Source organism: Bos javanicus, chromosome 10 (assembly GCF_032452875.1).
Source record: "Bos javanicus breed banteng chromosome 10, ARS-OSU_banteng_1.0, whole genome shotgun sequence".
In the NCBI taxonomy this organism is placed as follows: Eukaryota; Metazoa; Chordata; class Mammalia; order Artiodactyla; family Bovidae; genus Bos; species Bos javanicus.
This window is the reverse complement of record NC_083877.1, coordinates 44,274,369-44,298,930: the sequence shown is the minus strand read 5'-3', so window position 1 is coordinate 44,298,930 and position 24,562 is coordinate 44,274,369. Positions and strand designations below refer to the sequence as shown.

The window sequence follows — 24,562 nt, the reverse complement described above, 5'->3', positions numbered from 1 at the left end:
GTCACTCAGTCATGTCCAACTCTTTGCAACCCCATGGACTGCAGCACGCCAGGCTTCCCTGTCCATCACCAACTCTAAGAGCTTGCTCAAACTCATGATCATTGAGTTGGTGATGCCATCCAACCACCTCATCCTCTGTCATCCCCTGCTCCTCCTGCCTTCAATCTTTTCCAGCATCAGGGTCTTTTCAAATGAGTCAACTCTTCACATGAGGTGGCCAAAGTACTGGAGTTTCAGCTTCAGCATCAGTCCTTCCAATGAATATTTAGGACTGATTTCCTTTAGGATGGACTGGTTGGATCTCCTTGCAGTCCAAGGAACTCTCAAGAGTCTTCTCCAACACCACAGTTCAAAAACATCAATTCTTTGGTGCTCAGCTTTCTTTATGGTCCAACTCTCATATCCATACATGACTACTGGAAAAACCATAGCTTTGACTAGACAGACCTTTATTGGCAAAGTAATGTCTCTGCTCTTTAATACGCTGTCTAGGTTGGTCATAGCTTTTCTTCCAAGGAGTAAGCGTCTTTTAATTTCATGGCTGCAGTCACCATCTGCAGCGATTTTGGAGCCCTCCAAAATAAAGTCTATCACTATTTCCATTGTTTCCTCATTTATTTGCCATGAAGTGATAGGACCGGATGCCATGATCATAGTTTTTTGAATGTTGAGTTTCAAGCCAGCTTTTTCACTCTCCTCTTTCACTTTCATCAAAGGCTCCTCAGTTCTTTGCTTTCTGCCATAAGATGGTGTCATCTGCATATCTGAAGTTATTGATATTTCTCCCAGCAATCCTGATTCTGGCTTGTGCTTCATCCACTGTGCTTATATTTGTATGTTATGTTATATTTGTATGTTATAAAATATACAAGTGTGTTTTATAATATATGTATAGGTATATTCCAGAAATTATATGAAATTTCTAGAAATCTGGTATGTCCAGGCATAATGTGATCACTAGTTATTATCTTAGAATGTATGTTACAGAAATAACAAAATTTCCTTGTTAATAGTATTGTAATGAGCTCTTATTAGATCTTTAATCCTGGACATTTTAAAGTCTTTTGTCATTTACAGTTATTGTTTTATTTTGATGACTTTCACAAATCTGTTTCATATTCAGAGAAATTCATGGAAAGGCCTCTGAGGAGTTCTGTGGATTACAGGCTTTTGACAACTTTCAGATAATACCACTGAATCAGGTAGGGATTTATAGAACTCCAAGGAAAACTGGATTCATAAAATTGCTAACCAAAGATCAAGATCAAGAATTAACTACATGGGATGGAATGAAGATGATTATAATTTTTATGACTTTTTGTTTGAAAGATTGCTAGTTCTTTAATGTTTTGTTTTTCCAGATTCAAAGAAAAATTTTTTTCTTTTCTCAAGCTATTTAAGACTTAGAGCAATTTGGTAAAGTATAACTTTGTGAACAAAGATGAAGCGTTTACTTTTTCTCCCTATTTCATCCCTCCAGAATTAAGAAATTCTCAGTGAGTATTCTTATTTTCACAACAGTATAATTATTTGCACAAATTCAGTAAGAATTTGTTCTCCTTATAACAGGACACAGTTATAAACATTGTTTATGTTACCAGGGCTTTGATTAGAATGTCTTATTTAAGAGAGACATACTGCTGCTGCTGCTGCTAAGTCACTTCAGTCGTGTCCGACTCTGTGCGACCCCATAGACGGCAGCTCACCAGGCTCCCCGTCCCTGGGATTCTCCAGGCAAGAACACTGGAGTGGGTTGCCATTTCCTTTTCCAATGCATGAAAGTGAAAAGTGAAAGTGAAGTTGCTCAGTCGTGTCTGACCCTCAGCAACCCCATGGACTGCAGCCTTCCAGGCTCCTCCATCCATGGGATTTTCAGGCAAGAGTACTGGAGTGGGTTGCCATTGCCTTCTCTGATAGAGAGACGTACATAGATTCAAATATGACCAGAAAGCTTTAAGGAATTAAGGTTGACTTTATGGAGCCAATAAAGCCCTTTGGAAAAATTAGCCAATCCTGTTTACAAGGTTCCTGGCAGCCTTGTCTGGTGAGTAAGGAAGGTCACCTCTTGGCAAGCCTGGGAACCTTAGGATATTTTGCAGATCTCAAAAAGAGAAAAACGCATGCAAATCTACAGGTACTGCAGGCAAAGTTTGATGGAAAATCTTTTGCATGGCTTCCTAGCCTAGAGAGGCTTTTAAGAGTTTAATCTGAGATTTTTTATAAAAAGTTTCAGCAAAGCAAACTTTGAAAGAGTCTATATGGTTAATATTATTCTTGCTGCACTTAAGTAAATAATCAGGCAAAGTTTATTGTGAACAAGTTAGTCTTATTATGGTTATCTCTGATGGAAATGGAGGTAATTATAGTGAAAAGTTTTCCTCCCCGACATTTTCTTCTAAGAATTTTATAGTTTTAGCTCTTACGTTTATGTCTTTGATCCATTTTGAGTTAATTTTTGTATATGGTAAGGGTCCAACTCTATTATTATTAACTTTTTTTTTTTTGCATGTGGATACCTAGTTTTCCCAGCACCATTTGTTGAAAAGATTGTTCATTCTCTACTGAATGGTCTCATCATTGTTGTTGAAAACTATTTGTCTATATATGTGAGAGTTTATTTCTGGTCTCTCTATTCTATTATATTGGTCTATCTTTATGCCAATGCCATACTTTTTTTATACTACTTTAGCTTTGTTGTAAGTAAACTGTGAAATGTGAGTCCTCCAACTTGTTCTTTTTCAATATTCTTTCAGCTATTCAGGGCCCTTGACATTCCATACAAATTTTAGGATGGCTTTTTTTATTTCTACCAAAAATATTGCTGAAATTTTAATACAGAGTGCATTGAATCTATAGATTGCTTTGAGTAGTACTGACATTTTAACAATATTGTCTTCCAATCCATGAACATGGGATGTCTTTCCATTTATTTATGTCTTCTTTGTTTGAGCAATGTTTGCAGCTTTTATTGTATAAGTTTTTTTATCTCCTTATTTAATTCCTAAATATTTTATTCTTTTTCATGATATTGGAACTGGAATTGTGTTCTTAATTTCCTTTCCAGATTGTTTATCATCAGGGTATGGAAATGCTATACCACTGATTCTTAATGGGGAAGAGGAAACTCTTTGTCTTCACTCCTACCTGAGTTACCAGAGTTGAGAGTAATTGCATGCAAGGAGTGGAGAAGGCAATGGCACCCCACTCCAGTACTCTTGCCTGGAAAATCCATGGACGGAGGAGCCTGGAAGGTTGCAGTCCATGGGGTCGCTAAGAGTCGAACACGGCTGAGGGACTTCACTTTCGCTTTTCACTTTCATGCATTGGAGAAGGAAATGGCAACCCACTCTAGTGTTCTTGCCTGGAGAATCCCAGGGACGGGGGAGCCTGGTGGGCTGCCGTCTATGGGGTCGCACAGAGTCAGACACGACTGAAGTGACTTAGCAGCAGCAGCAGCAGCATGCAAGGAGAAGTATTGTTGAGGAGAGGTGTGCCTTGTGAATACAATGAGGCCAAGAAAAAGTGTTGACAGAATCCTGTTAGATGCTTAGGCAGTTTCAACTTAGACAAGCATCTTAGGCAAGCACAGATATTCTTTGCTAATGTTTCTGTTTCATTTTACATGTAACCCAAACTAGGCAGAAACTATTTTTCTAAGAGGGAAGGGAATGGTTTAAATACACTGACAACTGAAGTAGCTAAAAGAAAAAGTAAAACTATCCTGAAAAGATCATGCAGACAAAGCTTTAAAATACACACACACACAATTGTTAAAAATAAACAACAATAACAAAAAACCCTTTTAGTTAATAAGATCAGATCAGATCAGATCAGTCACTCAGTCGTGTCTGACTCTTTGCGACCCCATGAATCGCAGCATGCCAGGCCTCCCTGTCCATCACCAACTCCCGGAGTTCACTGAGACTCACGTCCGTCGAGTCAGTGATGCCATCCAGCCATCTCATCCTGTGTCGTCCCCTTCTCCTCCTGCCCCCAATCCCGCCCAGCATCAGAGTCTTTTCCAATGAGTCAAGTTAATAAGAAAGGGAGATTAATTTCTATAGACCACTCCCCCCTCAGGCTTCCCTGGTAGCTCAGTTGGTAAAGAATTTTCCTGCAATGCAGGAGACCCCGGTTCGATTCCTGGGTCCTGAAGATCTCCTGGAGAAGGGATAGGCTACCCACTCCAGTATTGCTGGGTTTCTCTGGTGACTCAGCTGGTAAAGAATCTGCCTGCAATGTGGGAGACCTGGGTTCGATCCCTGGGTTGGGAGTATCTCCTGGAGAAGGGAAAGGCTACCGGCTCCAGTATTCTGGCCTGGGGAATTCCATGGGCTCGCAAAGACATGATAGTGACTTTCACTTCACCCTATCAGCCTAGTCTGGACTGCTTTTCTGATGTACTGCAGTTTACCTTTGCAGGGGCCCAGCCTGGCAACCAAGTTATGGCACAGAATATGAGTGGTTACATATCCCTGAATTTGAATCAGGAACTATAACGCTGCAGATAAATTCTTTCAGAATCCTACAGCCAGTATCTCTTCTTAAAATTCTAAAAATCTACCCTCAGGAAATTCGAAATTTAATCTATTCTCCAAGCCTCACACTAGAACCACAGGCAGCAGTTCTCAGCCAAGGGAGGTATCATCCAACATGAGGCATTTGGAAATGTGTGGGGGGTGGGTGGGTTCTGACGATACCTAGGGGCTACTGGCATTTAGTGAGCAGAGGCAGGAACTCTTCATGCCCTGTAGAATGTCAGGCAACAATGAATCACACTGTTTAAAAGGCCCACAGTACCCTCAATGAGAAAGGACTTTGAAAAAAATAGCCATAGAGTCATGCATGAAAAAATCTGCTCAAAGAAAGAACTCCATAAGAAAAGGTTCAACTCACTGGGCTTTTATGCTTATGTCTTCTGATCTGTATTACCTTCCCAGTGAAGAATAAGTGCTCATAATTCTCATTAGCATTATTTTGCTTTACAGAAATTTGGTCCATGTTCATTTTTTAAAAGAGCATAGTCTCTTTTTTGCAATGTACTGGTGGAATGAGGTTATTCTGAGTTATATCTGCCAGTGAGGGGAAAAACAAACAACAAAAACCCCTAGAACAATTAGCTTGTGTGTGAGGGATCAGTGGAATTTTGCAAGAATGTCCTAATTATCCCACCTGGATTCCAAACCTAAGAATAATAACAGAATACATTTTATTCTTTTCAACTGAGGACAGTAGACTTCCATCCCTGAGGGTCAGGCTTGTTATAGAATAATAACCATCAGATGGTTTTCTTTCTCTAAAAATACATCCAGTATTTTAATTTCTTTTAGGAGGAATCTTTCTGTTAAGAAACTATATATTTTCTTGTCACTTAGGCTTGGGAATAAACACACAACCCCTTATTTCCGTAGCACAAAGATAAATAAATGTTTTGATCAGGGGATCTTTGCCTTGGAGACTGTAGGTTAATCGTGGAGGATTCCATTCTTTTCATACTTTAATAGTGTTTTTTAAGCATGGATCCAGGCAGGCTTCCCTGAGGCCTTTCATTTTAATTATAACTGTGTGTTTCTCTGAACTGTGTTTTGATATTTGCAGTAGGTGCTGAGGGGGTTTGATTTATTTGTTTTGTATATTTTCAGGTTACAATTACATTGGGAATAAAACAAACAATTTCTAAGTCTAGAAAACAAATTAGAGGTTTATAGCCTTCCAGTCACTTGATGATATCTATATTATTCTCATTTGTCAGTTAGCCCTAGCATTGGTGATTGGTTAGTAATTAATTTTAAATTAGAGGACTAATTTCAAACTGGGCTTCCCTTGTAGATCAGAGGGCAAAGAATCTGCCTGCAAAGAAGGAGACCCAGGTTCAATCCCTGGGTTGGGAAGACACCCCTGGAGAAGGAAATGGCAACCCACTCTAGTATTCTTTCCTAGAGAATTCCACAGACAGACCATGGGGTCGCAAAGAGTCAGACATGACTGACCAACTAACACATAACACACAATTTCAAACTATTCCAATTTAGAATTTTTCAGAGTTTCTACAATTAGTCAGCTGAAAAAATGTATTTGTTAACTGTTCAGACCTACAACCAAAGTTTGGGCTTGGTCATTCTGTGACTCATTTTTTGATCCTTACTCTAATTTATCCTGCAACAAGTATGTCATCATCAAATGGATTAGATTCTATATAGGAAGGACTGCTAAATATTCTTTCCTGTAAAGGTCCTTCAGAGTCAAAACACTAGTAAATGTATGAATAGTGGCTACACAATTGTTAGGTAGGTAGGATAGGAAACAGGAATCCAAAATGGTGGTGGCTAAAAGACAAGGAAGGGAAAAGCCCGCGAAAATAGAACAAAGGAAGGTCCGAGGACCGGAGTGAGGACTTCAGGTAGAACAAACAGCACTCCTGGCTGGCCCACGTTGCATAGGGCAGGCCCAGAGGGAGGAAAAACATAGAAAAGGAGGAGCCAAAGGGCTCGCTCCCCCGGTCCCCCCCCCCGCCCCCCCCCCCACCCAGCCCAGCTGGGGCGATTTTCCTGCTATTATCTAAATAAAATAGAGCTGTAACACAGAGGTGTAACACTGATTTGTCTAAGAGCTATAACACGGTCCGTTTGAGACCTGAGAGCTATAACACGGTCTGTCCAAGACCCAAGAGCTGTGACGTGTCGAGGGGGCTTTAATGTCGGTGACTCCAAACCTTTGTTGTGGACCAGACAGAACCGAGGAGCATACACTCGCCTGACACAATGAATCAAATAAGAATTGTAAAATACCCTGCCAGGTTTCAGGGTGGCTTTTCGTCAGGCATTATCCTCTCATACCAGTTGGCCATTTTGACTTATTTGAAAATAACAAAAGAGCACATTGCAATCTCTACTCCTCAGCAAACACCAAACTCTTTTTTGGTTCTCCAGCCACAAGGGATATTTAAAACCAATAAAGGATTTATTTGTGAAGCTGGTTGCTTTCCCCTCAACACTTTGAAGGCCCAGGGCATTGGGGGTAGAATTTGTGTTGCTCGCTCACTTTTTCCCAATCATATGTTTCAACAATTGGAGATGTTGCAAAGATTTCTTTTGGATATCACAGTGTCGTGGTTTCACTCGCCTTTGCTCATTTTTGAGGAGCAGTATAAGGTTCAGACAGGAGACAAGTACAGAGCAAGTGGGGGGAACAGAGAGGAGGTAGGGTAGGGTATGTGTACACAGGCTTAGGAATGCAAGGACTTGGAGACAGAGGTTGTAGAATGATATGGACTCCAGGAGGTGCGGGTGAGCATCAGGGAGAGGGTGGAGAGAGGCAGGGACTGGGAGGAGTTCACTGGCAGCCAGAATCCAGAAAGCCAGACTCCACAATACTGGATTAAGTGAAGAATTTGTAAACAAAGCAAAACAGGAGCCCTCCAAGTGACTTTCCTCTCCTCCTGTCCCTATCTTTAAGGGCTTCCTATTTCTGAGAAATTGATTTTACAAGCCTAAATCTCTGTTCTATCAGCAGAGGACTAGGAACTCAGACTAAAAGTGAATATTAGTTTATAAACCAAGGGCTTTCCATGTGCCAGAAACCAGGCCAAGTGCTCTAGAACATTATCCTATTTAATCCTCACAACAATCCTAGGGAAGTAATAAGCACCACATCCCTAGTTGAAAGAGACTAAGTCAGAATGTGAGCAAGAAGCCTGTTTCTAAAGCAAGCTCCCCAGGGAAAGGTTTTTCCTTTAGCCTACCTCAATTCACATTTTTAGAGGCAGCAGACTGATCCTGATCTGGGAGCTAAGGCATAGGTTGGCCATTTTCACAAACGAATAGTGATTTTTACGGTCTGTGCAGCTATAGGGAGAGCTAAGACGAATGAGGGCTGGTGTGTGAGCCACACCAATCGAAAGCACTCTGGGGCCAAGAGGGAAGAGAATGAACCAAGGAAGCAATCAATCCACTGTGTACTATTTCCATGAGGCTTTTCTGGGATGATACCAATTTCCAAATGGGAGAAAGACAAGATCATGTCTGACTTCCTCAAATCAGCATGGGAACCGTCTAGGCTGTGGAGGTGGACAGTAAGACATGGCAAGCTTCCCTCTCTCATTTGCTGCCAGAAAACATTATTTGAAATGACAACTCTCCACTTGGCAGTAAACTGTTGTTTTCAAAACAACATCTCCACAGACGCAAGCGTTCCTCTTGCAAAGAGGATCATTGGTTAGCTGCTTTTAATGACCTTGACAAACACAAAACCCTTGAAACACGCTGACTCAAAGTCATGGATTTCATGGAATTTTAAAAAATGAAACAGGAGTGAATAGGCCATGTTGCAGCTCAAGAAATGACATTTAAGCTTTTAGTTCTTATCTGAGTCTTGGACCAGGAAACGGCTTGTGTCCACAGATGGGAGCCAACATTTTTAGATGTTAGATGGGCTTTGTTCACTCCAAAGAAACAAGATTAGTATTTTATATGGCGTATGTTGAATTTTCTTTTCTTTTTAATATGGAAGTCCAGACCACAAATCGCTAGGGTTTCAACAAAAGAGAAATAATGAAACTGTTCCCACAGAAATGGCTCTGTGAACCTACTGACATCTAATACTCCACCACAACAGGAAAGGCAGATCGGATAGGCAGCAGCTTTCTGTTTTTTTTGTAGGAAATTACCTATTGGTTAATTAATTTCTTTAAAAAAAAGAAAAACAAACAAACCCACAGCTTTAATCTTGCAAGGAAGACTTGCCCCTCTGGACTTCCTGGCCACTGCTTATATGGCTCCTTACAAAATGGTAACACCAGAAGTCCCTTGGCTGAGCTCCCCAATGCATACATGCATGCTAAGTCACTTCAGCCAAGTCCAACTCTTTGTGACCCTATGGACTGCAGCCCACCAGTCTCTTCTGTCCTTGGGGATTCCCCAGGCAAGAATACTGGAGTGGGTTGCCATTTCTCACTCCAGAGCTCCCCAATACAGCCCCCCAATAACAAGCAAACCTCTTCCATTCAGGTTTGTTTTTAATCATGATGTTGTTTGGGAATATTCCCAGTAATGCCAATGAGAGACAGCACAAAAGTAGAAAAACAGAAACTAGGAGAAGATCTGGATTCTAGGCCATGCTGATACTCCCAGCTGTTTACAGCAGGGCAATCATTCAATCTTCCCGGGCCTCCGTGGCTCAGCAGTCAAGTGGGGCTAATAACTCCAAAACTGCACACGTGTGTCTAACATTTGTGACAGCATTTTGAACATTGCGGAGTGCCATACAAGGAGCTGGCATGAATAGAGAGAATGATAGCACCATTTATTTAGCAATTACTAAGCACTGTGTCCTAGAAGGATTACATACATAATATCTCATTCTCACAAGAAGGAACACGGAAAGGAAATCAGGGACTAAGAAAGGCAAAGGGGAAAATCTATGATCACGACCAACTGTGATTATTAAGCAAGAACTTAACAAACAATCCAAAGAGGGAGGGAAACCTTTTTTTGCAGGGGGAGGAGGGTGGGTAAATCTTTACAACCAATTTTGAAATTTCCAATTTGTGTTAACAACCTTAAAGAGATGAGATTATCTGAAAATCAATTGTGACATAAAATTAGTTAATGAGGATTTATTGAGCATTTAATGTGCATGACCCAGAAGCACGAGCACTTGCTACGCTCAATAAGTTTCTAAGGAAACCAGCCACTGGGCGGATGTGAGTGTGCATGGGCCACCTCCGTAATTCTAGGATGGCACTTCCCTTCATTGGGATCTTCTGGATAGAAAAGCCCATATCCAGTTATAGTGCTTGTAAAGGTTTTCTGTGGTCATGGAATAAATTTGCAAGCCTAGTACCTGAGACTGACTGGCTTCTGCCTCCTCCTCAGGCTGATTTAATTTCCTGGATGTAAGGCCAGCAGAGTATCTGTGCACACATAGCAACTGTTTCCATCAAAACGAACCCTGCCTACTGCTGCTCCACATCATCAGCCCTCATCTTCAGTCAGATCAGCCTGTTCTCTGTGCTCCCAACACAGCTGGTGCCCTCGGCAGCCATGGCTTTGCCATCTCTCTTGTCCTTCACACACATCTGCATCATACAGCTCAGATCTTTTCACTGAGGAATCTTCCTCAGTGACTACAGCACCCTCCTTAGCCCCCTCTCAAGGCCACACCAGTCTAGGAGCCTGTGCTAGAATGATTCAAGCTATTTCTCTGGCTTTAAAAAACACAGCATGCTGACTGTGTTAATAATTATCTTTATTTTGTCCAACCACTGTTCTCATAAATATTTATTCAACCTGCTACTCTATCTCCAAAATTGCTCTAAATCTGTCTTTACTGGTTAAACAGCCTCAGCTAGGCTTCATCCAAGGGCCCCCATAGTTGCCGTCTCCCCCATTTGCAATGTTGCATAGCTCCCGGGTGGAGACACCCATTGCTGTTACTACCTTCTTCTGACCTATATCCAAACACCAAATCTCTTCCTGATCACACTGTCCAAAGGACCCCTTTCTAGCCCGTCATTTTCTTGCACATCTCCCTGTTTATTTTCAATTATTATAATAATCTGGAATTATCTAATCAATTTATTGACCATCAGCCTCTCTCCTCCTCTAGATGTTAACTTAGAGCAAAGTAGGTGCTCAACTACTTTGAGTATCTACTATTTTTTTTTAAATGAAAGTCCTCCACTGTGTACCCAGCACCCGTTAGATCCTCAGTAAGGTCTGCTGCTTCTGAGGATGAGTGCCTGGAACACAGCATCATCCGTGCCCCTCACTGCAGCCCCATCAAACAGATGCTCCTGGATACAGACTGCTTATGTTGGCTTTCGTTAGGAGCAAATAAGATTACATAGCATGTTTCCCCAAAAGGTGCCTCCCAGACTCTTAACTATATCTCATCTGATCTTCAGGTATCCTCATCCTAGGGGTAAAAGAGAAGCTTCAGACTGGTGCACATTCTTCCCTCTCACCATTTTTGGGGTTGTTTTGGGCAACATCTAAATCATCAATAACTTTTCCCAGGTGCAAAATTACACACACACTCAGTTTGAAAGTGTAAACATAAGTCTGATACTGAGCGCTCCTTTGTAGCACTGGCCCCGAGTCACCCTCTCAACCAATCTGTGACCACTCAACTCAGATAGAATCCCCACAGCCCTGAGAACATAAGCCAGAAGGACTCATCTCTCTTTTTTAGTTGAGTTTCAGGGGCAGCAGGAACAATTCACTTTTTAAAATATATATATATATATATTTTTTTTTCTTAAGAAATACATAGCCATTGAAAAGCTGAAAAACACAGAGGTTCAGAACACAAAAATCTCCTATAATCTTACCACCGAAGACAACCAAGTTCACCTTCACAGTAATTTTCAAGTGCCTTTCCTTTACTTGAAGTGCTTATTTTTGGTGTGTAATATCATGCTGGGAAGATAATATTAAATAATATATATAATCATTTGCTGGGACCTGCGTAAATGCTGACCTTCTGAGATGTTCTCTCATTACCCATTCTGCAAGATTTATCCTTTCCCGCCAAGCCCCCACGTTCTTAAGAAAATGAAGTTATTTTAATGTTTCCCCATTACTCAACTGTCAAACTTTATACCACATCTTTTAAGGCTATTACACAGCTCTGATACATAGTACAGAGTTGTTTTTTCTTCTTTTAGCCAACGTCATTTTTAAAACTTCTGCTCTGTGTGCATAAAATACATTGCCATACCAATATCCCTTTGATTACATGGAGTGAATAGAGGAAAAATGGAAGAAAGAGAAAGGGACAAGTAGTCTTTTTTTTTTACTTTGTCACAAAGTAAGGACAATAATTGCCCACACTGATTCAAAAATACCCTGGGCTGGAGGGGAGGAGAATCAAGAAAAGGACTCTTCTCCACGGGACACTATTTTTTTTTTTTTTTGCCATCTCCAAAGGGTGCAAGGAACTGTCTAAACTGTTGACTTGGGAAACATTCATCTTACAGATTCTATTTTTTTAAAATCAGATTTACCGAGGTATAATTTATACACATTAGAATTCACTCACTTTTTCATGTGCTGATGAAAGGGTTTGACCATTGTGTATATATAGTCCCGAAACCACTTCAATTGTAGACACTATTTTTAGGAGCTATTTGACCACCTTGGCTGCTCACTTTCTTCCTTTTCTAGCCTGCCCTCAGAAAGAACACTTTTGAGATTGGTCCCCAGGTACTAAGAGCAGTTCTGAGAAAGGAAAGGCTGTGAACTTGACTGACCTTACTTAATATACCATGGAGTTCATGGTGTTATTAAATCTCAGAGTTAAGCAGGACTCAGAAGTTGCCTTGCAGAACTTTCTACCCAAAACATAAATCTTTTTTATAGGCACTGATTTAATACACTTTAATCACTGGTGACACAGGCTTAGAAATATCTATAAATATGTGGAACGCAGAGTGGTCCTGTGTTTCATTTAACAAGTTGGTCCAGCTTTGGCAGGCCTTGGGGACTCATAAAAGGAAGCCTTCTTCAGGATTAGGGCTGAAGATTTTTCTAGGAATGAGCAAGTTAGAAAATGACTCCTCTGCAAATTTATGCCACTAACCCTTAAACAGAGGCTAAATATGAGACTTTAAATATGGTGGAAGATCCCCTGGAGAAAGAAATGCAACCTACTCCAGTATTTTAGCCTGGAGAATCCCACGGACAAAGGATCCTGGTGAGTTATAGACCATGGGATCACAAAGAGTTGGACACGACTGAATGACTAACACACATACCACACAAATATGAGACATTTGAAACCCTATGAACCAGGACCCTAACTTCACAGATTAAAAAACAAAACAAAATAAACTGCCTTAGAAAATGCAGCTATAATCCAGTGTCAGAACCAAGAACTTAAATTTAGTTTTAAGATACCAGTTAGATGTACTTTTCACAGTTTCTTGAGTATTTCTAACACTTTGGTACCCAATACATTGGAAGCATTATAAGGGTTCAAATTTCTCACCAAGTTTCACAGCCTTCACACCCTCTATGTGTGGTCACCACAGAGAAACCCTATTAGGAGGACGGGACGGGAAGTAGGGGGTCAATGAAGTAAAAATAATATTTCTCTCTCACCTGACCCCTCAATACCCTACGGTGATCACTGTGCAACAGTGAGACATTCTAATGGATCAGACCAGAGAAACTGAGCTTGATTTTTCCAGCTTAGTTATATTTTGTACTATTTTTGTAAAGAATGTAAATAGCCAGCAAATTTGACTACAAAGGTTCCTTGATTAGTGAGTGAATCTCGGCAAAGTTGAAACTTGCATCCAGACCTCTAGCCTCAGATCTCTACATTTTTAATCAAACAGGTTTAATGTTGCATGAAGGGAGAAACAGATAATTGTGTAGATTTCCAAGGAGTTTTTCAGAGGCAATCTCTTTTTGTAAATGTGGTGTCTCTGGATGGAAATGTGGAGGGAAAGACAGAGGGGCATGGAAGTAACAGGCCATGACGATGCTTAATGAGCTGTCAGTCATGGCTCTCCAAGATGCTCATGGTGTTCGTGAGGAAAATGTGAGAACCAGCGGGGGCATATTACAGACAGCAGTCAGTTCTGAGGCTGGAGGTCCGGATGCAAGTTTCAACTTTGCCGAAAAATCAGACAGAAGTCCTTTCACTCCTCTGGGCCTCAGTTTCCTTTTCTGTAAAATGAAGCTTGAGGTGAATGCTTGCGTGATTCCTTTCTAGTTCTTTTTGCTTGTTGTTCAAGAGATAGTCAAGTAGTTTCACACTTGTCACTCTTACAATTAAATACCACAGCTCTACAACTCTCTCAACCTAGTTAAGTTTCAACCCAAATTTCAAAACTAAATGTTCAAGGAAAGAAGACGAATATGAAGAAAAGCCCCGTGATGAAGAGAACAGCCTCTCCTGAAAGAAGGATTTCAAGCTTCTCATTCTCTCAAGTTCATCTCCTGTCTTTCCAGATTACTCTCACTGCACCCAGATTCTAAGAATTCAGGACACTCCTCCATTGAGCCTGCTGCCTTTTCACTATCGCTCAAACCCTCATGTCCTTATATGCCACCTCGTTGCTGCTGCTGCTAAGTCGCTTCAGTAGTGTCCGACTGTGTGCGACCCCAAAGACGGCAGCCCACCAGGCTCCCTTGTCCCTGGGATTCTCCACGCAAGAACACTGCAGTGGGTTGCCATTTCCTTCTCCAGTGCATGAAAGTGAAGTCTCTCAGTCGTGTCCGACTCCTAGCGACCCCATGGACTGCACTCTACCAGGCTCCTCCATCCATAGGATTTTCCAGGCAAGAGTACTGGAGTGGGTTGCCATTGCCTTCTCCACATATGCCACCTTACCTGGCTTTTATTCCATGGTCTAGCATGTGGTCACTCCCTTTAAACAAACAGCAACTCTGCCTCTTTCTCCCTCAATCACACCAGCTGCTAAAATCCCCAACCCTGGTTGAATCCAACTCCCAATCTACCCTTAAGCAGCTAGGAGTGTTGAGTAAACAAATCATCACAAATTCACAGACATTAACTTAAAGTGGGTCCTTAGTGTTGTCCAGCTTTTCTTCTACATTTCCTTAGTCAACTTTCAGTGACTTTTCTCATACCTTCTCCTCTGTCTTTCAGCCTCTAGTACTTCTTCGCTCTCTCCATCCTCATTCTTAGTTGGTAACCTTCTAATCTCACTGAAAAACCAGCAGCATCCAGAGGAGAACACCTGTAGTCTACCATGCCCAATCCTCCCAACCTATGTGTATCTGCACTTCTATGCTCACAAACTCTGCCTTCTCTTGGATGATGAACTGCTGGTGCTCTGATTTTTTCAGAGCACCGCCTTGGTGAGGGGTCCCTTCACTTCAGCCTGGGCTCCCATCCTTATCTACTAAAGGACTTGATCCTTGCCATTTTTTTTCATTTTCTCTTGCATCACCAATTTTCCTTTCCTCTTTATTGGAGCAATCACATCAGCTAAACATCTCCCATGTTGCTGTTTCGAAAAACAACAACAATAAAACTTGTCCCTTGACTCTGCATGCCCTCTGCAAACCCATTCTTCTGCTTTCCCTTACAGATGACCTGGAAAACTTGTCTGGCCTCTCTGTATCTGTTTTTCTTCCTGCAATTCTTTCCTCTACTCACTCCAAATAGCCTTTCCTCCAGCACTCTGTAATAACTACATTTGTCTTGGTCACCAGCAGGTCCAGCTCCCAGTTTGTCAGATCCAGTGGTCACTTCTCAGTCCTCATCTTACTTGACTTTGGTCTTAGCTTTCTGTGGTTGCTGTAACAAATTACCATAAATGTCATGGCTTGAAACTGCAGAAATTTACGCACAGTTCTGGAACCTAGAAGTTCAAACTCAGTGCCACTAAGTGGAAATCAGAGCCACGATTTACCCTGGACTTTCCAGGAAAGAATCCATTTCTTGCTGCTTCCAGCTTCTGGTGGCTGCTGGCATTCTTCGACTTGTGGCCACATCAACCTGATGTCTGCCTCTGTGGTCACCATGCCTTCTCCTCCCGTTCTGTGTGTCATCGACCTCTGCCTCTCTTTTGTCAGGATACTTAACACTGAATTTTGGATCCACCAGGATAATCTAGGATGATGACTTCCTGTCAAGAACCTTAAGACTCTGTATCCTTATATGGTAATACTTGCAGATTCCAGGATTAGAACTTGATATCTTTGAGGGCTATTATTCAGCAACTATGGGGGCTTCCCTGGTGGTAAAGAATTTGCCTGCCAATGCAGGAGCCACAGGTTCGATCCCTGGGTAGGAAGATCCCCTGGAGAAGGAAATGGCAACCCACTCCAGTATTCTTGTCTGGGAAATCCCATGGACAGAGGAGCCTGGCGGGCTACAGTCCATAGGGTGGCAAAAAGAGTCGGACATGACTTAGCAACTAAACAACAATAATAACGTTCAGCAACTAAAACCTTCTAGCAACATCTAACACAGTTATATTGCTTCCTTCTTCTTAAACACTTTTTCCATTTGACTTCAGGGAAGTGGCCCTTTCTTGATTGATTGGTTCATTCAAAATTGTGGCAAAAGGTACATAACAAAATCTACCATCATATCCATCTTTAAGTGTACAGTTTAGTAGTGTTAACCATATTCACACTGTTGTATAACAGATCCCTAGAAGTTTTTAATCTTGCAAAATATGCAACCCTATGCCCACTGAACAACTACTCATTTCCCTCTCCCCTCTACCCCTTGGCAACCACAATTTTACTGTTTCTATGAGTTTGACTACTTTAGATACTCTATGTAAGTGAAATCATATACCATTTGACTTCTTGTGACTGGATTATTTCATTTACCATAATGTCCTCAAGGTTCATCTATATTGCAGCATGTGGCAAGATTTCCACCTTTTTTAAGGCTAATATTCCATTGTATATACATATACTACTTATGTTTATCTATTCATTCATGGATGAACACTGGGGTTGCTGCCGCCTCTTGGCTAATGTGAACAATGTTATTATGAACACAGAAGTACAAATATCTCTTCAAAATCCTGCTTTCAATTTTGGAGATATGCCTGGAAGTGGGATTGCTGGATCATCTGTTAATCCCATTTTTGATTTTTGAGGACCCTCCCTCCTGTTTTCCAAAGCGGAAGTACTATTTTATATTTCCACCAACAGTGCAGTGCACAAGGTTTCAATTTCTCCACCTCCTTGCCAACACTTGTCCTTTTCTGTCTTTCTTGATTCTTGTTTTATTTTACTGTCAGTTTCCCCTCAGTTTCTCCTCTTGGTTTTATTCATCTTCTCAATCCCTAGGTCTTGGTGTCTTTGTACTTTTTTATGTTTATGCTCAACAGCCACCCATCCCACCCCTGCCCCCCATCGATCTCATTCAGACCCACGGCTGTAAGTACCATGCTTTATATTACATCTCTCAAATCTGTATCTTAGTTACTAGTCTTGCTACTGATCTGCAGATCCACATATTCGACTACCTACTCAATCTCTCCACATGAATGGGCATCTCAGACTTGATAAGTCCCAAATAAAATTTTTAATTTTCTACCCCCTAGACCTGCTCCTCCCACAGTGTTTCTCATGGCAGTCAATGGTAGTTCCATTCCTCTGGCTGCTCAGAATAAAACTTTGAGGATACCTTTTTGCTTCTTTGTTAACCACATCTGACCTCCAATTGACCAGCAAATCCTTGAACTGTTCCTTCAAACTATGCCCAGAATTTTAGAATCATTCCCCGCTCTCCTCCCTTCCACTGCTGCCATACTGGCCTAACCACCTTTATTTCTTGCTTGACCTTTTCCATATTATACTGTCTTTCCTGATTTTGCCCCTTACTCTTTTCAGTCTACTCTTCATGCAGCAACTAGAGTGTTTGCTAATAAAAGATATGTCACAAGGAGTAAAAGCTTAGTTCTTTACAGGGTATGTAAGCGCTAAATAGCAAGGCCCATGGGCATCTCTCTGATTTCATCTTTCATCTTTTCACTCCAATATAGCTACAGTGTCTCCTTGCTGTTTCCTAAAAATGGTGAGCCTACTCCTGTCTCAGGCCTTTGTACCTCCCGGCGCCTCTGGAATGCTGTTCTTAGAGTTGACCTCCTCACTTTATTCAGGTGTCTGCTCAAACACTAACTTATCAGAGGCCTTCCATGGCCTTCTTGTCTAAAAAAAAAAATCACCCCTCCTTCTTACACCTCTCATCCTTTTACCCAGTTTTATGTTCTTTCTTGGCATTTATCGCAATCTGATGTATTTTATCTTTCTTTTTTATGGCTTGTATTGCCTACTAAAATATAAGCTCCCTGAGCACTGGGAATTTGTCTGTTTTGATCACTGCTGAATCACTGGTGCCTACAACAGTGCTTGGCTCATGTCAGGCTTTAAATAACTCTTTGTAAAGTGAATGAATGAAGCATCTATAATACTTTTGTTCAAAGAATCATTTCCCTGAAAGGGGCTTGCTTTTTACCGTCACTTATAGATGGGCTTTGAGAGTTTTTGTATTTTGGAACTTAAAGATTACAGGAAGTTAGCTTTAAATCAGGTTTTTTGATGGACAATCTAAATGTTGCCCTTACCTGAAGGTGAGAGGATTTGACACTAACTTCCAGGTGATACTCCTGAGGCTTGTTTCATTTAATTTTAGGATATCAACATAAATAGAATGATAAATACAACAGTGGAAAGTTACCTTCAAGAACTCATATTTGTATTTTCCACTATTTGGGGAAACACCTCTGAGGCAAACCAGAAACAGATTCGCAGATGAAGAAACAACAGAGAGATCAGATGACCTGACCAAGGTCACAGATGAGGACGACAATACTTAAGTCTCCGAGATCTAGTACTTTCACTAGAAAACCCCAGAAAATACAATCCTATTACCAGGTCTTTCCTGTGAAAATGACTAGTTTCTTCCACAAAGCAGGGCTAAGGATGGAGCTCACATCCACCGCATTTTGCGCACGCTGCTGAGGATGGGTCAGGCTCATGGCTACTGTGTCCTCCGTCACCAACGCACAGGCAGGACAGGCCTGAACAAGCATTTTGTGGTCCTGGAATAACAGGACCACAGAGTCCTGTTATTCTCTGTTATTGAATGCTGACTCTGCTGAAGAGGAATGAGTGTTCAGACCATACTTGTACAGTGTGCTAACCAAACACACCAAAGGAAGTATGTGTGGAAGAGTCAGAAGAGCTGTTCATGCCTGGTTAGAGCATTATTCACTTGGCTGAGGACGACGTACACTGTCATGCAGTTGAAGCTAAGATAAATGGGCCACTTCACAGACAGGCATGGTGATTAGGTGTCTGTATAGAAACGTATTCCGGAATTTCTTGAGATAGATGCTTTTATTGCTGGTGAGTTTAAAATTAGGATGATACATTTATTTCCAGCTGGCGAAAACATAACAACATCCTAGCAAATAGTTTTCAGAGGCATTGAAAATCTCCTATAAAAACTTTCATTATCTGTCAAACTGGCATCAGAGCAACCTACTTTCATTATCTGTCAAACTGGCATCAGAGCAACCTACGTCAATTACTACTGCCAGCCTCATCTTTCAAAACCAGCCTTCCCTCCTCCTTGCGTTTTCCGCCCTACCAAACATAGAAGGATCAAGGGATGTGGTCTTCTCTCATCCTGAAGAATATTTTCATGACAATCACACCAAAATTGAGTGGAAAAGAGAGGCAGACATCCTTTTAGTTTCAACACATGGATATTCATTCAGTTCAGTTCAGTTCAGTTGCTCAGTCGTGTCCGACTCTTTGCGACCCCATGAATCGCAGCACGCCAGGCCTCCCTGTCCATCACCAACTCCCAGAGTTCACTCAGACTCACATCCATTGAGTCAGTGATGCCGTCCAGCCATCTCGTCCTCTGTCGTCCCCTTCTCCTCCTGCCCCCAATCCCTCCCAGCATCAGAGTCTTTTCCAATGAGTCAACTCTTCACATGAGGTGGCCAAAGTACTGGAGTTTCAGCTTTAGCATCATTCCTTCCAAAGAAATCCCAGGGCTGATCTCCTTCAGAATGGACTGGTTGGATCTCCTTGCAGTCCAAGGGACTCTGAAGAGTCTTCTCCAACACCACAGTTCAAAAGCATTCATTAACCTCACTCAATTACTTCGGGTTCTAGCACACAAGGCTTATATTTATGACTAATAATAAGAATAATTTTTCTCTAGCTAATCAATACAAAGCACTGAAAGCATGCTCAGTACACAAGTACATAACTGGACCAAGTCATATACTTAAATGAAATGGCCCAAGTGAAAGTGAGAAAGGCACAGAACTTAATTTAAGTATGTGACAAAAGCTCATAAGAGAAGCAGAAAAGAAAGATGCCAACAGTCTTCTCCAGCTTTGGAAATGAATTGATAATTGATCCTTGGCCACATACATGATCAAGACAAACTGAACCAGTGGAACTGCAATTTGAGCCAGTGACACGAAGAATCAGACCCTCCTGACTTTGGAGTTTTAATATTGTTTACTGTTACTTATCCAATGGCAGCTGGGTCTTAATTGAACCAGAGACCCTGACTGACACAAGAAAATCTGAATAAGAAAACTTTTAATACTATAAAATTGGGAAAAGGGATCAGAGAAGAGTGGTGATTATAATTTAACATGACCTCAGCACCAAATAAGCAACAGACATTTTATCTCAGACATAATTATTTCTCATATTGCTGAACTGACTAGTCACTCAGAATTATCCGATCAAATGGAACCACTAATGGTCAGAGGAGACAAAAAATGAGCCCAGCAGAGCCGAGGAAGGAGAGAAGACTCTTCTCTTCATTAACAGCCCAAGGAAAGGAATCAGATGAAGTATGTTTGGCCATTTGATCCAATTCAGAGAGCATATCTGTCTCTACCAGCTGCCTCTTTCTGCATGGAGAAGACCTTGTGAAAGGTGCCCACACATTGAGTTACTGATCAGACCACGAGTTAAAAGAATGAGCCTGGAAACAGAGAAATACAGACATCTGGCACTTATATCCAAGTGTTTTCTCAAATGGATTATTATCTTTTGGTGATTTTAATACCAAGACTATTATAGTGAAAAGTGAAAATGCATGTTGCCAAGTCACGTCCGACTCTTTTGTGACCTCATGGACTGTAGACCGCCAGGCTCCTCTCTCCATGGGATTTCCCAGGCAAGAATACTGTAGTGGGCAGCATTTCCTTCTCCAGGGGATCCTCCCAACCCAGGGATCGAATCCAGGTCTCCTGTATTGCAAGCGGATTCCTTATTGTCTGAGCCATCAGGGAAGACCTGTTATAATTATTGCAACTATCATAAATGTTAGTCTAATTTTTATTGACTTAAAAATCATATCAATAGTTGATGAAGGGTAACAAAAGTAACCATTCAAAAAATCAGAATCTCTAACAAGGATCAGCACTGGAGTCACCGTGTTCCTGTGTCAAAGACCATTTTTGGTCAGTCATATACTGGAACATGAAACTTTGGCTTACATATCTGCCTACTACACCCACCCCCCCAACATTAGTCCAAAGTTCATTCTAGAGTCAGATATAAACCTTCTGTTGTTATCCTAACATAGGAATCTGCTGCTGCTGCTGCTGCTAAGTCGCTTCAGTCATGTCCGACTCTGTGAGACCCCATAGACGGCAGTCCACCAGGCTCCCTCGTCCCTGGGATTCTCCAGGCAAGAACACTGGAGTGGGTTGCCATTTCCTTCTCCAATGCATGAAAGTGAAAAGTGAAAGTGAAGTCGCTCAGTCGTGCCCGACTCTTAGCGAACCCATGGACTGCAGCCCACCAGGCTCCTCCATCCATGGGATTTTCCAGGCAAGAATACTGGAGTGGGTTGCCATTACCTTCTCCGACATAGCAATCTACTTCTGCCTATAATTTCTATGACTTGTTTAGAAGGGAAGAGATGGGATATTTTTAAAAGTTAAGATCTAAAATCCACTATTTTGCTTTGCTCTTCATGATTTTTCTCTAAATAAACTTAAATGCGGTGAGTGAAGCAGAGTGTTAGAAGCAAACATAAGGTCAAACTGAGGATTTCAGAAGATTTGGAAGACAGCAAAACAACCCAGTATAACTTATCATGGCCAACAGCAGATCTAAGAGCTCACTAAATATGAACAGATCACTTTTTAAAAAATGGCATTTTCATTCTTAATGTTCCGAGATTTCTGTTCTTCTCAAACCCTCATTTAGCTTCCAAAATAAAAACACAACCCGTCACTTCCTTGCATCCTTTCCCTTTTGGGTTCTACTCTGTCCTCACCTCTCCAAGTATAATTAAGGCTTTTGATAAGAGAATTTGCATAAGAGAATTTGAGCAGCAGGCCCCAAGAAGGGCGTGTCCTCTGCACTTTCTCTGCAATGGCCATGCCACCTGTTGGAAGTACAGGGAGACATGGAACCCATCCAGGTTTAAAGTCACACTACTATCTTTCAGTTGGATCTTTTGCCCTATATTCACTGGTTGAGTTTCTTAAACATTCAGCCTCAGTTTTGTCATCTGTAAAATGGAAATACGAAAGTATCAGTTCTTAGGGTTGCTGTGAGGTTAAAATAAGATGAGTCATGTTTGCACGGTGCTAGTATAGTGCCCCAAACACAGTACATGTTTAACAACCTCTGGTTGTTCTTGTGAACACCAGGGAGGAGAGACAGGCTGCACCAGCAGAAGTAGACAAGAGCATTCCTTATTTTGAAAGCTAAGTGGGGCTAGCGTTGACCATTTACAGTTTGGGCAGATCCTTGCTGTGAGAAATATTATACTCAGAACTCCATGGTCTGTGTTTTGCGGTTGTCTAATAATTGAAGGTAAGTATCATCTAAGGACTTTTTCCTCTATAGCGACTTGGGCCATCAGGGGCTCTTCTGACCTCAAGTTCCCGATGCTGAACCACAAAGCAAAACCTTGTTCTGACATTTACTCATCTCTTTCTTCTTCCTTCTCTCTCCTGATATGTGATCATTTCAAATACTGAAGTCATTCACTGAGGTAACACTATAGACCTGATCTTCTTAGATGGCTTATATTTCAAAATTTCCTCCCCCTACACAGTTCTTCTTCATCTAGTAACTAATACATTAGTAAAATGTATTACTAAGTATAATGATGGGCCACTGATCTCGACTAAAATTATTCATAGGGATGACTGATATTTAAGTAGTACTTCATCACTGACAAGAGGCCTTCCATGTACATTACGTCATTTGACTTTGTAGCTGTTCTGGGATGGCAAAGCAGATGCCATCATCCCTAGGAAACTAGGGTTTAAATGAATGAACTGACTTCCTCTAGTCCATGAAACTGTTAAGTGGACCCTACGTTAGGAACTTGGGGCTTCTGGGTTGGTCTGTGAAGTGAATCAGGACAGAAAGCTGGTGTTTAAAGTAATTCAAAATGGATTAAAGATCTAAACGTAAGACCAGAAACTATAAAACTCCTAGAGGAGAACATAGGCAAAACACTCTCCGACATAAATCACAGCAGGATCCTCTATGACCCACCTCCCAGAATATTGGAAATGAAAGCAAAAATAAACAAATGGGACCTAATTAAAATGAAAAGCTTCTGCACAACAAAGGAAACTATAAGCAAGGTGAAAAGACAGCCTTCAGAATGGGAGAAAATAATAGCAAATGAAACAACTGACAAACAACTAATCTAAAAAATATACAAGCAACTCCTACAGCTCAGTTCCAGAAAAATAAATTTTTTGACTCAATCAAAAAATGGGCCAAAGAACAAAACAGACATTTCTCCAAAGAAGACATACAGATGGCTAACAAACACATGAAAAGATGCCCAACATCACTCATTATCAGAGAAATGCAAATCAAAACCACAATGAGGTACCATTTCACGCCAGTCAGAATGGCTGCTATCCAAAAGTCTACAAGCAATAAATGCTGGAGAGAGTGTGGAGAAAAGGGAACCCTCATACACTGTTGATGGGAATGCAAACTAGTACAGCCACTATGGAGAACAGTGCAGAGATTCATTAAAAAACTGGAAATAGAACTGCCTTATGACCCAGGAATCCCACTACTGGGCATACACACCAAGGAAACCAGAATTGAAAGAGACACGTGTACCCCAATGTTCATCGCAGCACTGTTTATAACAGCCAGGACATGGAAGCAACCTAGATGCCCATCAGCAGATGAATGGATAAGAAAGCTGTGGTACATATACACAATGGAGTATTACTCAGCCATTAAAAAGAATACATTTGAATCAGTTCTAATGAGGTGGATGAAACTGGAGCCTATTATACAGAGTGAAGTAAGCCAGAAAGAAAAACACCAATACAGTATACTAATGCATATACATGGAATTTAGAAAGATGGTAATGATAACCCTGTATGTGAGACAGCAAAAGAGACAAAGATGTATAGAACAGTCTTTTGGACTCTGTGGGAGAGGAAGAGGGTGGGATGATTTGGGAGAATGGCATTGAAACATGTATAATATCATATATGAAACGAATTGCCAGTCCAGGATGGGGAACACGTGTACACCCGTGGCAGATTCATGTTGATGTATGGCAAAACCAATACAATACTGTAAAGTAATTAGCCTCCAATTAAAATAAATAAATTTATATTAAAAAAAATTAAGTAATTCAACATAGTGAAACAAAGATATGAAGGAACAAACTGTGAATAAACAGATTTTTAAAAAGAGAAACCTGAAAAGGCTATAGAATGTGTAATTACAGAATGAAGGTGGGGCTGGGGGTTTAACTAGCTTTGAGTAGAGAATCTTTCTCATTTTTGCTGCCCAGTGTCTCAGGGTATCTGCTGGGGTTGAGAGAAAAGAAGAAATCTGTGTCCCTAAAAATCTCGGCCTTTTCTTCTACAAGCCAGGGTTACATTCCATTTTTATCTTAAAGTCTCATCCATTTTGCATTCCATTCCATGTTTAATATAAAATTTTAAAAAATAAGATAGAGTGAAACTTTTACCATATTAATCCTGGTACATAGTAGAATTCTCTCCATTTATAAAGGTGCTATGAAATTCAGTTGGAGTCCTAAATACAAATGTTATTTCATTTAAAT

General features: G+C 41.1%; 1 protein-coding gene across 4 annotated transcripts in view; it reads right to left on the bottom strand.

Moving 5' to 3' along the window:
- Positions 1-24,562, bottom strand: part of GNG2 (G protein subunit gamma 2) — a 129,432-nt gene that overhangs the window by 36,155 nt on the left and 68,715 nt on the right. The window lies entirely within an intron of this gene.